The 16,915-nt window shown below is 39.5% G+C and overlaps 1 long non-coding RNA gene across 2 annotated transcripts in view; it reads right to left on the reverse strand.

Moving 5' to 3' along the window:
* LOC145989445 (uncharacterized) overlaps positions 1-16,915 on the reverse strand; it is a 197,166-nt gene that overhangs the window by 47,831 nt on the left and 132,420 nt on the right. The window contains exon 4 of one of the 2 annotated variants that reach the window (XR_014441855.1): positions 15,144-15,255. The exons of the other annotated variant lie outside the window; for it this stretch is intronic. This is a non-coding gene — a long non-coding RNA (uncharacterized LOC145989445). Of the gene's footprint in view, positions 1-15,143; positions 15,256-16,915 lie in introns of those variants that run through there. 2 annotated transcript variants of the gene reach the window in all.

Raw genomic sequence — 16,915 nt, forward strand, 5'->3', positions numbered from 1 at the left:
CACGTTCAGTCAGCTCTCAATAAAATAAAATCCACCGCTGTGGGAATAGACGAAATCTCTGTTTTAATGATTAAAAAAATTCTCCCGTACGTTCTCGTTCCTATAACAGGCATTTTTAATTTCTCTCTGTCCTTCGGCATATTCCCGTCCATTTGGAAACTGGCTAAGGTTCGCCCTCTGCCGAAAACAAACAAAGTTCTCAGCCTCGGCGACCACCGGCCGATAAGTATTCTTCCGGCTCTGTCCAAAGCTCTCGAGCACGTTGTCAGTAACCAAACGCGAAATTTCTTATCACGAAACAATCTAATGAATCCCCTCCAATCGGGATTCCGGCGCAACCATAGCACCTGCACAGCGCTAATCAACGTGACGGACGACATAAGACACGCCATGGACATTAAAGAAGTAACTATTCTTGTACTTCTGGACTTTAGTAAAGCTTTTCAGACTATTGACCACGACATCCTGCTATCGAAGCTATCCTTCCTGTACAACTTCTCTGACCCAACCGTAGCTTGGTTCCGTTCGTATATTAATGAATGCCAACAATGCGTCTTCAACTCTGGTGAGAAATCGTCGTGGCGATCAATCAGCGCCGGTGTCCCCCAGGGAAACGTCCTCGGTCCACTCCTCTTCTCTCTGTACATTAACCATATTCCTGACGGACTCGAACACTGCAAATATCACATCTACGCAGATGATGTTCAGCTGTATTTGTCCTTTCCTCCAAATAATATTGAAAATTCAATTCGCAATATAAATTATGATCTGAACCAGTGGCGTACGCAAGGGGGGGGGGTTACCGGGTTTAAACCCCCCCCCTTGAGCTCTTGAAATATTATGGAAAATGCTGTAGAAAAAATTAAAAATGGCTAATTTATCACAGTCAAAGATCTGCGACAGTAATAATAATAATAATAATAATAATAATAATAATAATAATTTGGATTATTATTCCCATGCAGCATGAAGAAAAACACAACATTCCAAACACAATCTAAGCGGCCGCAAAGTTCAATTTTGCAATTTTCTTTTGCAAAAAGTCGCGCAATGACTCTTGCGAGAATTGTGAAAATTCCTTGCTTCGTCCTTATTGCAAACGTTCTTCCCGGTACTGATTTTACATCCCCTTGTGAACTCTCAAGTGATGCTGAGTCTACATCCACATCATTAAATAATGTCGAAGAAGTCTTTTGTGAATCACCTAGAAGGGATAAATGTGTTGGAATGTCTATAAACTTACTTTACAACGAAAACATAGACTCAGTGGAATTTAGCAACATGTATTCTCGCGCTTCATCATCACCCTGGGTGAGTTCCATAGGTAAAGGTAATGTAAATTCCCCCGTGTATATAGCACCGTGCCATGAAGTCACACATAGTGGTGTGGTGGGCCCCAAAGATTCTTGATCTCGAACTATTTTGCAGGTGATGTGATCAGCACCATGCTCCGGCAGCCTTCATCCCCCAAGGTTGCTCTCAGATACCCATAGTCTGGGTGCGGAGACAAGGCTGGATAAATTCCAACCAATTCCGGGAATCGAACCCGGATATCCCACGAAGTTGTCAGACTAGACCAGCGCGGCTCCTTGAATGAGTTTCATATTTCGATTATTTCAATAAATTTAATATATTTGCTTGTTTTTATGGATTTTCTTCACACTTAAAATGTCTCTTATCATATACAAATAACCGTTGACTAGACAATTATTTTGAAACAAAAGAATTGTAATTTTGTTCTATTTCTTTCATAAATAGCAGCTGCATTAGTAGTAATTAAACTAATTAATTAATTATAAGAATTATTAATTAATTTATTATTATTATTAATTAATTAAAGTATAATAAAACAATGGTAATGTGAATTTGTAGAAAGTTTTCGAGATAACACCCCCCTTGATGAAATCCTGCGTACGCTACTGATCTGAACAAAATCAGTACTTGGTCAGCTAATCATGGGCTACTAATTAATCCTTCGAAAACCCAAACTATTATTATAGGTTCACAAAAAATGCTTTCCGCGTTTGAAATTTCTTCCCTCCCGCCCATAATTGTCTTAGGGAAAGCTATTAAATTAAGTAAAACAGCCAAAAATCTGGGCGTAATGTTTAATCAGCATCTCTCATGGTCAGATCACGTAAATTTAACTAGTAAAAGAGCCTTCGCTGCATTACACGCTCTTGTTCGGCTTAAACATTTTCTACCCGTTAGCATCAAAATCAAACTGGTGCAAGCACTTGTTTTTCCACACTTCGATCACTGCGATTCTGTCTATTCCGAACTACCAGATGATCTCGCTCAACGTCTTCAACGAGTACAAAACACCTGCGTCCGCTTTATTTTCGATCTGAAATATAGGGACCATTTATCCGTTTTCTTTACAAAGCTAAATTGGCTCAAATTAATTGATCGGCGAAAGGTACACAACCTCACCCTTCTCTATAGGGCAATCAGTTCAAAGGAACCGGCTTATCTCTCGAGCAGATTCTCAATGCTTTCCGAATCACACAGCCTTGACACCAGATCGCGAGGGAGAACTCAACTACTCATCCCACTTCATAACTCAAATTTTTATTCAAAATCTTTCACCGTTTCCACTTCTCGTCTTTGGAACTCACTGCCTCTCGAAATCCGGAACTCACCTTCAGCATATGTCTTTAAGATGCAATTAAAACATTTTTTATTGGGCACAAATAGTTAGCACATTATATTTTAGTGATAAATTGAATACAGTTAAGCGCAGAAAAACACTGAAAACCCTTATTCACCTTAATATTTCAAATCCCTGACTACTGTCATGAATATCTGATTGTGTGTGTGTGTGTGTGTGTGTGTGTGTATGTGTGTGTTTTGTTGTATGCTCGTGAGTATAGGTTAGGTTTTTATTCCCGTATGTATTTTTTTTAGCATTTTTTTCTGTAATTTTTTTTCTTTGTAATTTTATATTTCTCTTTCTATATTTTAATATTTACCTTTCTATGTAATGGTTTAAACGTTGTTGTAAACATGGTTAAGTGGTAGAAAAGGCTACAAAGCCTTAACTTCGCCATGATAAACAAGACGCAATAAATAAATAAATAAAGTGATAGACTAAACAACCAACTTTCATTTTTCTACTTCTAGAAGTTCCTTATGTATTTGTAACTGGCATAGGTGATGATCACATTAGAAAACTGTTTATTTTTGTTACTTTAGAAATTAAGACAAAGATTTCAGTCAGCATATGTGTTTAGGATGGTATAGAGATGAACAGTATCTGTGTCGTTCTCGTTTCGAATGTATAATATATGCAACCAGTCGATAGGGCGTCTGTCTGCAATAACCGGAGACCTGGGTTCGATTCCAGGGGTGAATGATCTAAGAATGGAGTCCTCGATCTACCGCGTCAAAGATTAACCACAAATTCTAGTAAGTGCAACAAGTATAACGTAAAACAAAAAGGTATGTACAGTCGCCGGCAATAATAATTGGACACCTAGATACTGAAATACTCGCTTGCCTGCAAGGCGTTATGTGGGTTGCCTAACTCTACGGCGATGGTAGAACTTGCCATTGCAAATTTACTATTAGAATCCACTTATCGCCTTAAAGTTATGCAACACAAACAGCGGATTGGAGGAAAGCGAGTAGTTCAGGATCTAGGTGTCCCATTTTTATTGCCGGCGATTGTACAAAGTGCAAAAGAGTCCTGAACGAAATCAACCTTAATTTTGAACCAAGTTCAATTGAATGAAAGTCATACACCCTTGCTCCAACGACCTTCTCAATGAGCAGCCCCGGGTACCAATCAAGTTTTTTGAAAGGCATCACCATAACATGTCCCGGTCAAGCATTCATATGCAAGGTCCGAGTTTACGGTTAAAAAGTTATGGAACTATTACTGGTCCCAGACGGAAAGGCCAGAAGAGATTATCTGTCTATTTTTAATCCCTCCTCAGCAGATACACAGTGGAATTGTCAGCCCTTCTGAACTTTATCGGCATGCATGTAGCGTGATGTTTGGAAACGGATAGTCGCGCCCCTTTTTTTTACATTACCATTACTTCATTTTGAGGTGACGAAGTTCACTGCGATTACACATTTGCTGTTATTATATCATCTCTGACACAGATCTGATGGTTGGAGATGGAAACAACTCCGCCAAAGGAAACTCCCTGGAAACAGAGTTGAGAAACTGATGACTCTCTTGTGATGATGGTATACCGAGACTCTCTTCTCTTATGATGATGGTATACCGAGATTCTCTTGTGATGATGGTATACCGAGACGGTCTTGTAAAAATCGAGTCGAAAATGAGACGAGACCCTTTCGAGACTTCTCCAAGACGATACAGACCTTTGTATAATAGAGACACGACCAAAATCTCGGTCTCATTCTAGACTTTGTAAACTATAGTGTACTACGTATAGGGCAATTTTATCTAAACCAACCATGGGCGTATTTAAGGGGGGGTTCAATTCAACCCCATGAATTTGAAATCGTCGCATTCCCGCATCCTCATTATAATAATTAATGTAAATTACTGTAACTGATACGTGTGAAATATATACTTTTAGATTGACATTCCTTTTCTAAGGGGGAAGTGTGACCATCCTTGTCCCACTTCCAGATGTCCATTTCCCTATATTATACTTTCCTCTAGAAATTTAGTGTAGAGGAAACTTATTGCCGTTATTAAAATAAATTATATTTTCAAGCTGATGAAAGTACAAAGCAACTACGGGATAAGGGGGTGCAGTGGACGGAAATAAATTCTGTGAGGGGTGAGGGGGGGGCAAACATTTAAGTAAAAGAAAGCAAGGCTAGCCGAATCTGATAGTAGCAGGACAAAAGGACACTCAAGATGGTATTTGTTTTTACGTCTTTCTTGCATTATATCTTCCAGACGGCCAAGAGAACCTGCAGTGGGGCACAGAGGGGTAATTGCCCACTCAATTTAAAATTTTACCGGGAGTTGGCCCTCGGCGCCAAACAATCTAAATGAAAAAATGTAAAGAGAATGCCATTGTACCCCATCGATTTTTTTTTGTTCCGTATTAAATCAATATTGTTTTCAGTTTGCAAAAATTTGGATCACAAAATTTACTTGCTCGCTTCGCTCGCGTTTTCCTTCTTTTCTGTACTGCATTATAAATTACTAGAAAGAGAGAGAAATAATAACAACTAAGAACTTCAGACTGTTTCTACTAAACAGTTTTGTCTTAAATGCAGGGAGTACTGTTCGGAGGCCGGCCCTCCTGGCGGGTGGTTACCACATCGTGCTACGACGTCAGGGGTCCTGGGTTCGAATCCTGGCCTGGGCATGGATGTTTGTGAGTGTCCATTCATCCATATCATCACTCATCCCCATCTTCGCAAATTAGCCAAAAGTGGCACAAAAAAGCGAAGTAAAATATAACAAACCAATTGTTCGGAGGCAAATGTACGCGCACATTTCAGACACAATTCATATCATTTTTGCTGTTGATTTGTTATGGGGAGGGTGAATTGATTAAGTAATGTATTTAAATAATATGTATAATATATATATATATATATATATATATATATAGAATATATATATATATATATATATATATATATATATATATATATATATATATATATATATACATTACATATAATATTATATGCACACGCACTCTCAATGCAATAAAACTAAAAGAGTGAGATAAGAGGAGGTTTTTCTTTGCAGACTTATTTTTCATCAAGGCTTTTGTCCCCGAAATAGATTTCTGTTTCTTTTTAAGAAGTGTAAAGAATATGATAATGGATATGTACATACACACAACTTTGTCGGGTCCAGTACCCCTCCCCCTCCTTCCGCTCCCCAATAAGCTTCCGGTCAGCAGTGTCCCGGATTTTCACTTATGAAATATAGCAACCCTAATCATACGAAAAGTTGACCCCCCCTCCCTTACTTGAACTATACATACGCCCATGAAACCAACATTACATTGCAACACATCTTATTCAGACAAATCCAGCAGATCTCTACCTGATTTATAGATAGTTTATAAATTATATTTATCTTAATCTCAACGAATGAACCTGTACATCGTGGTTGCATACATTCAGGATAAAATGTGTTTTTTCTTCTTTTAGGGTTCGTAGCGTCGAAAGGAAAGATCACAAAGAACATTTTATTTTAAAAAGTTTTTTGTATTAATGACATCTATACGCTGTGAAAATTTGTGTGGCGACATGCTGTGTATATGTTGTTTATACCACGCACACCCACACCTCTGCTCTCTCTTTCAGCAATTTCCTTACACGCACTCTTTCCACTCTTCCTTCCATTCCTTCCACATATCCTAACCATCTTAATTTCATCCTTACCTCTCGATTTCATTCGTATATCCCAGAGGTTCCTCTTCCGTTCACTGGCCATCCATTTTCCTTAATATTTTCCGTTCCTATGCATGCAAATTTCTCTCCTGTTATTAGGTGCTATGCTTCTCCTTTATATGTAACTGTGGTTCTTATTATGGTCCTGAAATGCTCTTGTATATGAATAATTTCAAAAGGTAAAAATTAGACCTGCCTGCAGTTATTCTGCTGTTGATCTCTCTGCTCATCATTCGTATACTTTGAAAATGTTCCTAAATATTTGAACTTCTCGGCTCTTTCCAACTTGGTACCTGATTTATCCCGCGTGCTTATCGTACACTTTGTTTTCAACTTACAGCTGACTGAAATGAGATACTGGAATGTGACTAAAAATACGAGAACAAACTGAGCATCAGATATAACGTAACTCAACAGTTACAATTACAGACATGATAGCTTTGCACATCACATTTGCTGTTGAAAGGTAACGTGCATTCGAACTTCTTAAATGAGCCTCGAAAACTTCGTACCTATGTCCGTCATGGGCTACTGACTTGAATCCCTTACGCCTGCGCCATTACTCACCGCGAGTGACTTGACATCAATGAGTAATGTATTTTTGGTGTGTTAGTCTCCCGCGTGTAAAGTGTGTGTTGTCTGTGAAGCTGATCATGTGTGCAGAGATCAATTGAAAGTACTGTAATCCAGGCATGAGTAACCGAATGACTCATCTGCAATCCATCATTACGGAATAAGGCGGCTTTTGTTTGAGCAGCTGCTTTGATAGGTGATAACGGAGGGTGTGTTCACCACGTTTTCAGTTAATAAAGAGTTTCCTGCAGGCTTATCTCACGGCTTGTGATGATTTTATTGTCGTTTTAATCCTTGTTTTTTTTCCCTTTCCTCAGCATTGCACTTTATATTTTTCCCCTTCAAGAAATGTTGATGCGATTAAAAATCGGCCGGTGAATTGTCGACATTGATTAGCTCACGTTTGACAGTCTAATTCGCCGAAAAGTATAACGTGTTGACAAAATGTAATTTTCTTTCTTAGGCCTGTTCTACACTGATATATCGCTCCTTCCGTTGCTTTACTTTCCACCTGGGGAGAAGTTTCAGTATTTACATTAACTTCAGTAAAAATTGACATTGGAGCTTGATTACATAACTCAAAAATTTATATCTGATAAGGGGCGTTATCCCCCTCGTCGACAGTGGCATCGTCAACATTCCCTCTTTTCTCTCCTTCCTCCCTCTTTCTCGATTAATTTCTCTTTCTCTCCTGTCGTCTTTCCTTTCTTCCCCTGTAACTTCTTTCTTTGTGCATTTTCTCTCTCATTCTGTCCATTCCATCTTCTATCACTATCTTTCTTTCTTTTCTTTTTCTTCCTATTTTTCTCTAACTCCTTCTTGCTTCCTCTATCACTGTCTTTCTTTACTTCTTCTCTCTTCCTTTGTGTGTGCCTGTCTATCCCATTCATCGTACAAATGATTCCGAAAATGTATCATGCAGGCCAGAGTTATTCAAAACTAAGGTGCGCGTTCAAGTCCTGGTACACCTATGTACCTTCAGATACTGGTAATAGAAAGACACAAACAATTATTACAAGATCTCCTGCATCCTATTGTTAATACATAATTATAGTTATTTCTTATTTTACTATTAATGAAAGAAAATAACCTAAGTACAGTTTTTTTAATTACACCATTATAATTAGAAAGTAATCTCAGTTCATACTAGTATTAGGCAATATAATCAAGCAATTTTAAAAGTTATAGTGCGCGTCAAATCTCCTGCATATGGCGATAGCCAATAGCAGCGCACTGCAGCGGTGCCATGTCGAAATCTCACACGGAAAGAGACAGCGTGGTCGAGCGAAACGCCTTGTCACGGAACATTAGATAATATAACATATAATAAACATAATGGGAGAAAAGAACATACCTGATTAGGGACTGCATAATTCTTTCAATATTCTCAAGGTGGAAGTTGTAGAGCCTTTGTAAGATATTTTGTCCCGTAAAGAGTACGTTATCTTTTTGGTAGTAGAAAATTCGTCACGATCGTAAATTTCAAAGACTGTTCTACGAACTACGTCTTTTTTCAAAGTCATCTAAATTTGTCGTTCTTTTCGGTATATTAATGTGCTTTCTAGTCTAGGTTATTGAAACATTGGAGCAGGCCCCGATCCACATTGTTTTGCCCCCGAACATATCCGAGAAACGGTAGCTTGATTCACACCACACGCTTGAGCTGTTAGATCCTGGCACTTCTTAAAGTCAATTTTACTTCTTTGTTCGTCACTCGAACACTTTTTTTTTTTTAAAAAAAAATGTACACCTGAAAAATCACCTGTCGTGCCTGGCTTCGTACAACACTGTATTTTTCCCTCTTCTCTCGCCATCACTACCACTTGGTTTACTCAACGACATGCTGCACACACCCACTAAACACATGAAAAAAAAACGAACAATGACAGTATCCTCTTCGTCAACTTCTTCTGCCATCACTGGGAACGAACGTGCCCTGTTCCCTTAGCTAATCGGAAAGTTTCAGAATGCAACAGGAACGAAGGGAGAGCAAAAAGGATACAATGCAAATACGTTTATAATAACATTGCTTCTACAGAGGGAACGGTATAAGCTACAATCACGCTTGTTTTTCGTACATACTCGCAAATTCATTATCTTTCCATCTGTTGAACTACTGACTCTTGAAATAATCTATTTATAGCCGAGCGCCAGGTACACGATTTAGTAGCGAGGTGAAACAGCTTCTGAACTAGGCAACGCTGCACGTCCGTGATTCGCTGGTGCTGTTCAGTCGTTCAAGGTCATATGCAGGAGATTTGACGCGCACTCTAGCATTGAAAACCCCGCAATATTACTTGGTAGTACGGTGAAAGTATGGATTTTGATCTAGGGGTGTTTGCTTCAGTGTGTGGAGTATGTGATGCCCAAATAATTAGTTTTCACCTATTTTAATTTTCAAATTTGAAACCTGAGCATGTAACGTATAAAACATTAAAGTTAGCATTATTCAAAGGTGTTAAAATTCTATGGTCTTCTCAGCTTATTGTTTTTATTATTAGTAGTAAAGTATAGTGTAGTGTTCGTTTTTCAATATGTTATTTGAAAATGTAACGCGTAGCAAATATTTCTTTCTTACAACATGGTAACAACGGCACTAGAATGTGACAGATGTTCTGTTTTTTCATTTACAGAATCTTCAACCCTATTTTAGAGCCAGGAGATTATCCAGAAATTTCCATTTAGAGAGCGTAAGATTACATTTAGAGTCAAAATGGCCATAAATTGGGCTTTTGTTAGGGTGTGTGTGGAATACTGGCTAGAGCCCACCCTCGCCCCCCTATGGCGACGCCCCTGCATCCAAATTCCGTGTAAGACCAGATGCTGATCGCGTTGTAGTACGATCGTTTCGTAACGCCCTCTAATGCGATTGCCTGTATCAAACTGTTACATCAGAGTAATTCCTAATAGGTCTCGTTCTGTGATAACTCGATGATCAGAGTAATTCCTAATAGGTCTCGTTCTGTGATAACTCGATGACTGGGTTATTTGTCACAACTACTTGTTAAAATACGCAACAAAGATTATTCCCGCCAGTTATAGATAAGGAGTACTGAGTATTTTAAGTTCATTTCTGTAATCTCTGACCATCCATCTTCATTTAGTCATGCCTTAATTCCACTTCGGACTTTTGAGCTATGTATTGTTACGTTATCTACGATTCAAAACAAAGGCAAACCTCTTAAGCTGGCTTTGTTATGCTTGTTTTGAAGGGAATAGTCTGTGTCTCTATCAGCTCTTGAACTTGCTTGTGTGCTACCTGGCATTAAAATTTCAAGGTCAAGGACAAAGATGTTTTTCGGATTCTTTGTCGTCAAGCGAGCACATAGCATCAATTTTTAAAAAAATAAAAATAAAGGGATAGCACAGCAGACTGTCCATCTTTCCAAGTACCCATTGTGCCTTTTTGAAGTAAGAGGTGGAGCATGCATACAATTGTCCATATCCCTTTGATTTCATGTGTCTAAGAAAAAATGAAAATCAGAAGTTTTGGTTTCCATAGTTTGTTGTATGTTTTGTATATTTCTCATTTAGCATCTACTGTTACGTTTTGGACCTTTTCATCTCTCTCATTTTCCTTCATTTCTTCTATTTTTCTTTCTTCCTCTTTTTATCTATATATTCTATTCTTCCTCTTCTATACCTCATTATTTTGTTCTTCGTACACTTTCCTTTCCTTTTCTATCTTTTTCCCTATTTTTTTTCACTTCAGGTCTTTTTTCCTCTCATGAGGTTATCACAGCGCCCCACGACGCCAGAAGATCCGGGTTCGAATCCCGGCTTGGGCATGGGTGTTCTTTGTAAATATCCCTTCATCAATTTCATCATCACTCATCCTCACCTTCACGATTAGCCAAAAGTGGCAGAAATGGGAACTACAGTAAAACAAGCCAAATTAATCAAACAATTTTTCCCCTACCCTCTTTGTAAGTGTTATGTGTGATTCTATACTACGCATAAATCAATGTTCATAGTTTATTTTAATAACTATTTTTTTTACATTGTTGTATTATTTTGAGATATGTTGACGAGGAGGAAAATGGAGGCGCCACTGTTCATATGTTCTCATTCGGTCTTTAAACGGCGACCTCGCTCGGTACGTTGCTTTCATCCTCTTGCAAAGGCTAATTGACTGACAGTGTTGCCACATCCACGCAGCACAGCTTTCATTTTCCAGGTGCAAAATTCCCTCTACAACCAAATATCCCCTTCTTAGAAAGATTGAAATCCCGATCACGAAACGTCACCAACTTTCATTATTATTTTCTTTGACCCGCTGTAAATATCATATCACATAAATATTAAAAATGAATGAATGAAAATAAGGAGGCAATTAACAGAACAATTAAGATTATTGATATCAAATAGGATGGCATCGAAGCGAGACGAGACTTGCCAGTCTCGGTCTCGTCTCGAATTGTAAAATGCCTGTCTCGCTTTCTGTTTCGTCTCGAGTCTCGAAACTTACAGTATAAATAACATAGCTCGCACAGCGTATTAAATATAATAGGTGTTCTTGACGTTTTTCTGTTTGGCGCCTCTTTTGGATGAAAGGCGGAGCAAATAATCACAATTTCCACAAATAAATTGACTTTTTACTTACTATAAACAAATTATATGGTTTATCAATGGCGGCGAATACCACTTTTTGACACTTTTGCCCTCGCACTATACAAAACCTTATCTACAAAGGGATACCCCTTACCCCCTCCCCCGTAGTTTTGGCATCTTGCCCCCCAGGTTTTGGAACCAAATCGCCGCCACTGTGGCTTTTCTATGAATGTTATGGCGTCTGACTACCATGCGAGAGACCCGGGTTCGACCCCCGGCGGGGGAGAACCCGGACTTTTTCAATCTATTCAAGCGGCTCCAGCGTCCACCCAGCGTCGTAAAAATTGGGTACCTGGAGGAAACCTGGGGAGTAAAGGTGGCAAGGGGCGTGGTTCTGATCACATCACCCCCAGCTCGGCTGAGACCAAGAAAGTGTGGGGCCCTATCCCCACACACCCCTATAAGCCTTCATGGCGTGGTGCAAAGCAAAGGGGAGCACTTTACCTTTTTATTTCAAGGTGGTTATAATTAAAGTGACGGTGTTCAGAGTGGTACAGCACGGGCTGTAATGAGAGTAGCAGTCTGAAACTTCGTAGATATGCTAATGAAGCAATGCGCTCGCGAATTATACAAAAAAAAAAAAATAGTTCCAATTCTCGCCACCAGGGTAAAAAATGGCGCTGTAAGCAGTCAAAACGTGGTATAGTTACAGGAAAAAGGCAGGAAAGATCAAACACATGAGAACAATGGCTCTGGCATGTTTATTAGGAACTATGGTTACAAGAACTGTTCAATATGGCCTCCCAATTCAGCAACATGCTGCATTCGTAACACGGCATGGTCGACGGTTGCTCGCAGCATGTCTGGTGAAATCTGAGCGACATGTCGTTGTATGCTAGCCTTCAGATCAGGCAGAGACCGGACATGTCCCTGATAGACACGATCTTTTAAATATCCCCACAGCCAGAAGTCACATGGATTAAGGTCGGGGGATCTGGAAGGCCAATCATCTGGAAACTGCCTAGAGATGATGCGGTCATTAGTGAAGGTTTCTCGCAGCAAATCTTTCACGTGGCGAGCGACATGTGGTGTTGCCCCATCTTGCATGAAAATGGTGGTGTGTTCACAGTTCCGTTCTTGCAAAGCTGGAATCACGTGTTGCACAAGGAGGTCCCTATAACGTGCAGATGTCACTGTACACCTAACAGGCCCTCGAGGTGTCATCTCCTCAAAGAAAAACGGACCAAGAATGAAGGAGCTAGTGAACCCACACCATGCAGTCACGTAAACTGAGTGCAATGGTTGTTCCTGCACAACATGTGGACGAGTGGAACCCCATATGCGACAGTTCTGAGTATTCACTGTACAGACCAGAGTAAAATGCGCCTCGTCAGTCCACAGAATATTCCCCGGCCACATGTCATCCACTTCCATGCGTGCCAAAAACCGATGGGCAAACTCACGGCGTTGTGGAATATCTTGGGGTTTCAATTGGTGCACAATTTGAATCTTGTAGGGATACCAGTGTAAAATGCACCGCAATACCTTGCGAACTGTTGACCAGGGGAGTGACAATTCATGTGCCACAGCTCTAGCACTGGTTGCAGAAGTTGAGGCATGTGCTGCACGGTCAGCTACAGCTACAGCAACTTCGTGCACAACTTCCACGGGGATGGGCCGCCTTCCTCTCCCTGGTGCAACACCCAATTCACCTGTTTCCTCGAATTTCTTCATCATCTTCTTCAGCCCATTAATTGACATGGGCCCTCTTCTCAGCCCTTTCTGTTGGCGATATTTCCGCAGTGCAGCGTTACTATTGCTCCCATTCTGGTAAAACAACTTCACTAGCAGTGCACGGTCTTTCTTCGCAATAGCCATTGCTTTTTACACGGGAAAAATCAAACTTTTAATGTTCGGCGAACATTCACATCACTAAAGGAAAAAAAAGCAACAAGCGTCACCAACAACAACCAGGGAGCTCACACAATGGTTAGGCAATGTCACCGACTTTGATGTCAGAGTTACGGAAAATTCCACGTTTTGACTGCTTACAGCGCCATTTTTTTACCCTGGTGGCGAGAATTGGAACTTTTTTTTTTTTTTTTTTTCATAATTCGCGAGCGCATTGCTTCATTATCATATCTACGAAGTTTCAGACTGCTACTCTCATTACAGCCCGTGCTGTACCACTCTGAACACCGTCACTTTAATTATAACCACCTGGTATAATATTTTAAATATCTACTGGGCATGTCTGGCGATGTCGCACAGTAATGTAAATTTGATTAAACTTGATTTAGGCCAGTTTTTAAAACATAGGAGAATCTCGAACGAGAGCGAGAATCTATAAGCCTCTGTCTCGCTTGTTATCTTACAGAGATTTATCTCGTTATCTTCTAGATTTTTAAAAGATCGCCTAGTTACCATCCAAAATTTAAAATTATACAGTTTGGGGAAAACATACGAAAATTTTCGTGATAACAGTAAATATTGTTTATACTAGCTGTTCTATTCCAATAATTTTTAATGGTTTATAAATGGGTGCTATTGGTTATTTACAAATCAAATTTATAATTTTCATTCTGTCTCTGTTCGACAATATACATATTTCGTTATCGAAAGAAACGGAGAAGCTCTGTAACAACTCAACAAGATTGAATCCAATGTACGAGCTGGATAAGTTCAAATTTCCTTGCGTTTTTTTAATTTTTTCGTAAAATTCCTGTTTTTACCTTTCTGCATAAAATTTTACAGGAATTTCCCTGCCACGACGCTAGGGTTTAGAATCCCGACCTGGTAATGGATGTTCTGTGTGAGTGTCCCTTCATCAATTTCATCCTATAATTACTCAACCTCATCATCATGTACCAAAAGGGTAGAAAAGAGACGCTAAATTCAAAATATCAAAAATAAGAAAAGAATCAAAGAATTCCCCTGTACTGAGAAAAATTTCCCTTCTTGTGACAACACTGGACTGGCAAGATTGCTTCAGGAAGCGTAAGCGCCCACCCGCAACATGCTGCTTCCCTTGTCTGAGCTGACTCATCAACGGTGAATCATGACAAATCTGATGCAAAGCATGCGGCAACGTGTCGCGTGCCTTGTGACGCGATGTTTCCAGCGTGTAAGCGAAGGCGTGGATGTTGCAGTGTTGGTTCAGGACGAGTCGCGTCCCAGAAAGCTCCCACCCACGCTTTGAGCGTGATTCCCACTGACCTAGCCACGAGTCCTTCTCCTTCCAGTCAATAGGACGATGCGTTCGAAGATTCGTTCATTCGAAACTGTTCCGGCTACATCCGTTCCTTATTCTTCGCGCTGTGTACAGGGCCGGATGTAAAGTATTGCCTTCTTTGACCAGGTGATAATATCGCCGCAACAGACCATTATCTGTGATTTTTTCCTAGATTTGTTAGATGTGATTACTAGGGAGCGGAAGTTGAAGACCTAAAAAAATATAGGTATATAACTTATAGAATGTCCTAAAAAAATTGGAAAAATGACGTAAAAAAATGCAAAAAATGACCATTAAATTTGTTAGTTTCAGGTTAAAAAGTTAAATGAAGAGGAAATTAAACAAAATTCAATCTTGCTTTAAAAAAAAGGCACCAAATGATACCACATGCACATTCAATTAAAATATGCAATGAGGATTTCCAATGGAAACAACCGAATAATTTTTAAACAATTTTATAAAAAAGTCGTATACACTGAATGAATTGGTGTAAAGTGCATTAATTTCCCGCATCTTTGCCTGGTGATGTAGTGTGGTGTGTTCCTGTGGCACTGTAAAGAAAAATAAATCCTGCGATATATATATAGGCCTATGTTCACCTTGGTGAAAAGACTCAAGAATATTACCAAAATGAAAGAAGTAACAAAATATGACGAAACAATACACCGAATATTGCGAAAAATGACGGAAAAATGCCCAAAATCGGGGAAAATGACCTAAAACCTGAAAATTGGTTAAAAATGCACTTCAAAATTATCTTTTTTGGGTTCTAGACGAAGTGTAATATTGTGTATATTTAATGGGCATCGTGTCCGAGATGTCAGAAAAAAGATGACATTTCATCAACTTCCGCTCCCTAGTGATTACTATAGATCAGTGAAGGGGGCTCCCCGATGGCGCAGTGGTACCGTCGTCGCATTGTAATCTAGTGGTCCCGGGTTCGATAGCCGGTGGAGGCACATAGTTGTTCGGATCCCACTTTAAACTGTAGGTCCAGTCCCGATTAGCGTTACTGTGCATGAAGTGGACTTAAAAAACATCAACTAAAGATCAGTGGTTGATCCAACAGTTAACATTGCTGATTTGTACAGTTTGTCCATGAGTATTTTCATTCATTTTTCTTGCATCCCACATGTTTTTAACAAGGAATGGGTTTCTACGTATATTAGTGAAAGGGCAGGTCTCCACTCCCCCCACCCCCAAATCAATTTGTACACTGTATTTTCTTGAGAGTTTTCCCACGAATCTTATGCCTGTATCCGGAAATAATTCCTCCGTGCATGATGTAATGAGTGTTGCCTAACCTTATGGCGAAAACCGAACTTTCGATTGAAGACTTGCTGCTGAAGTTCGTCCATTGTCCTAACACCTATTACACCATGCACGGAAGCATAAACTAACCTTGGTAACACCACAGATTTACTCCGTTTATCTTCACGTCAATAACATATTCTTTAAACTGTGTAAAAACCAAGTCTTTTGTTGGCTTTCCTTATCTGTTCTAATATATGTGGGTGTCCATAGCAAAATCCAAGGTTCTTTGCCGTGTTTTTCACCATTTAGTGTGTGATTATTCACATTGGGGATAAAACACGTGATCTACATAGTACTTTCGCGCAGCATTGCTAGAGGTTTAGGGAAGGGAAGAGTGAATAACAAGGTCTGGCGTATTTCTAAAAATATGCGGATGCACAATATTGTTATCCAAACGGAGCACCATGGAGAAGAAAAACAAGTGTTCTTCTGTTGAGCCTTGCCAGGCGGTTAGCCATAAACACACAATGAAGACAGAATGGGAACACAAGAAAGAACGAAAAGAATTATCCCCCCACCCCATACTACCGGATGCTATAAATACCAACATAAGGAAACTCATTGCATCATAAAAAAAACTCTGTTGCCAGGTCTTCACCTACTTTTAGTGCAATAATTTATTTACAAGGAACACATATCCTGTGCACAAGGTTTCATCGGTGGTAGCTTAACAATGGAATGGAAGGGACCCAGTTATAATTTGTTTTTGATTGAAATGTGTGTTGTGTCACGTGCGTACCTCGGAACAGAAATTTTGAAACGGCCATAATTGTCACAGAAAGTGCGCACACATTCTTTGTGACAATTTAATCGTACTTTTTTAAAAGGGCGTGTTCAATATTTGAATTAATTTGTGGGAATGCACCAAAAAACTAGTTCAAAAACCAGAGTAGTTAA

This window comes from Lepisma saccharinum, chromosome 1 (genome assembly GCF_977018435.1).
Source record: "Lepisma saccharinum chromosome 1, izLepSacc3.1, whole genome shotgun sequence".
Taxonomy (NCBI): Eukaryota; Metazoa; Arthropoda; class Insecta; order Zygentoma; family Lepismatidae; genus Lepisma; species Lepisma saccharinum.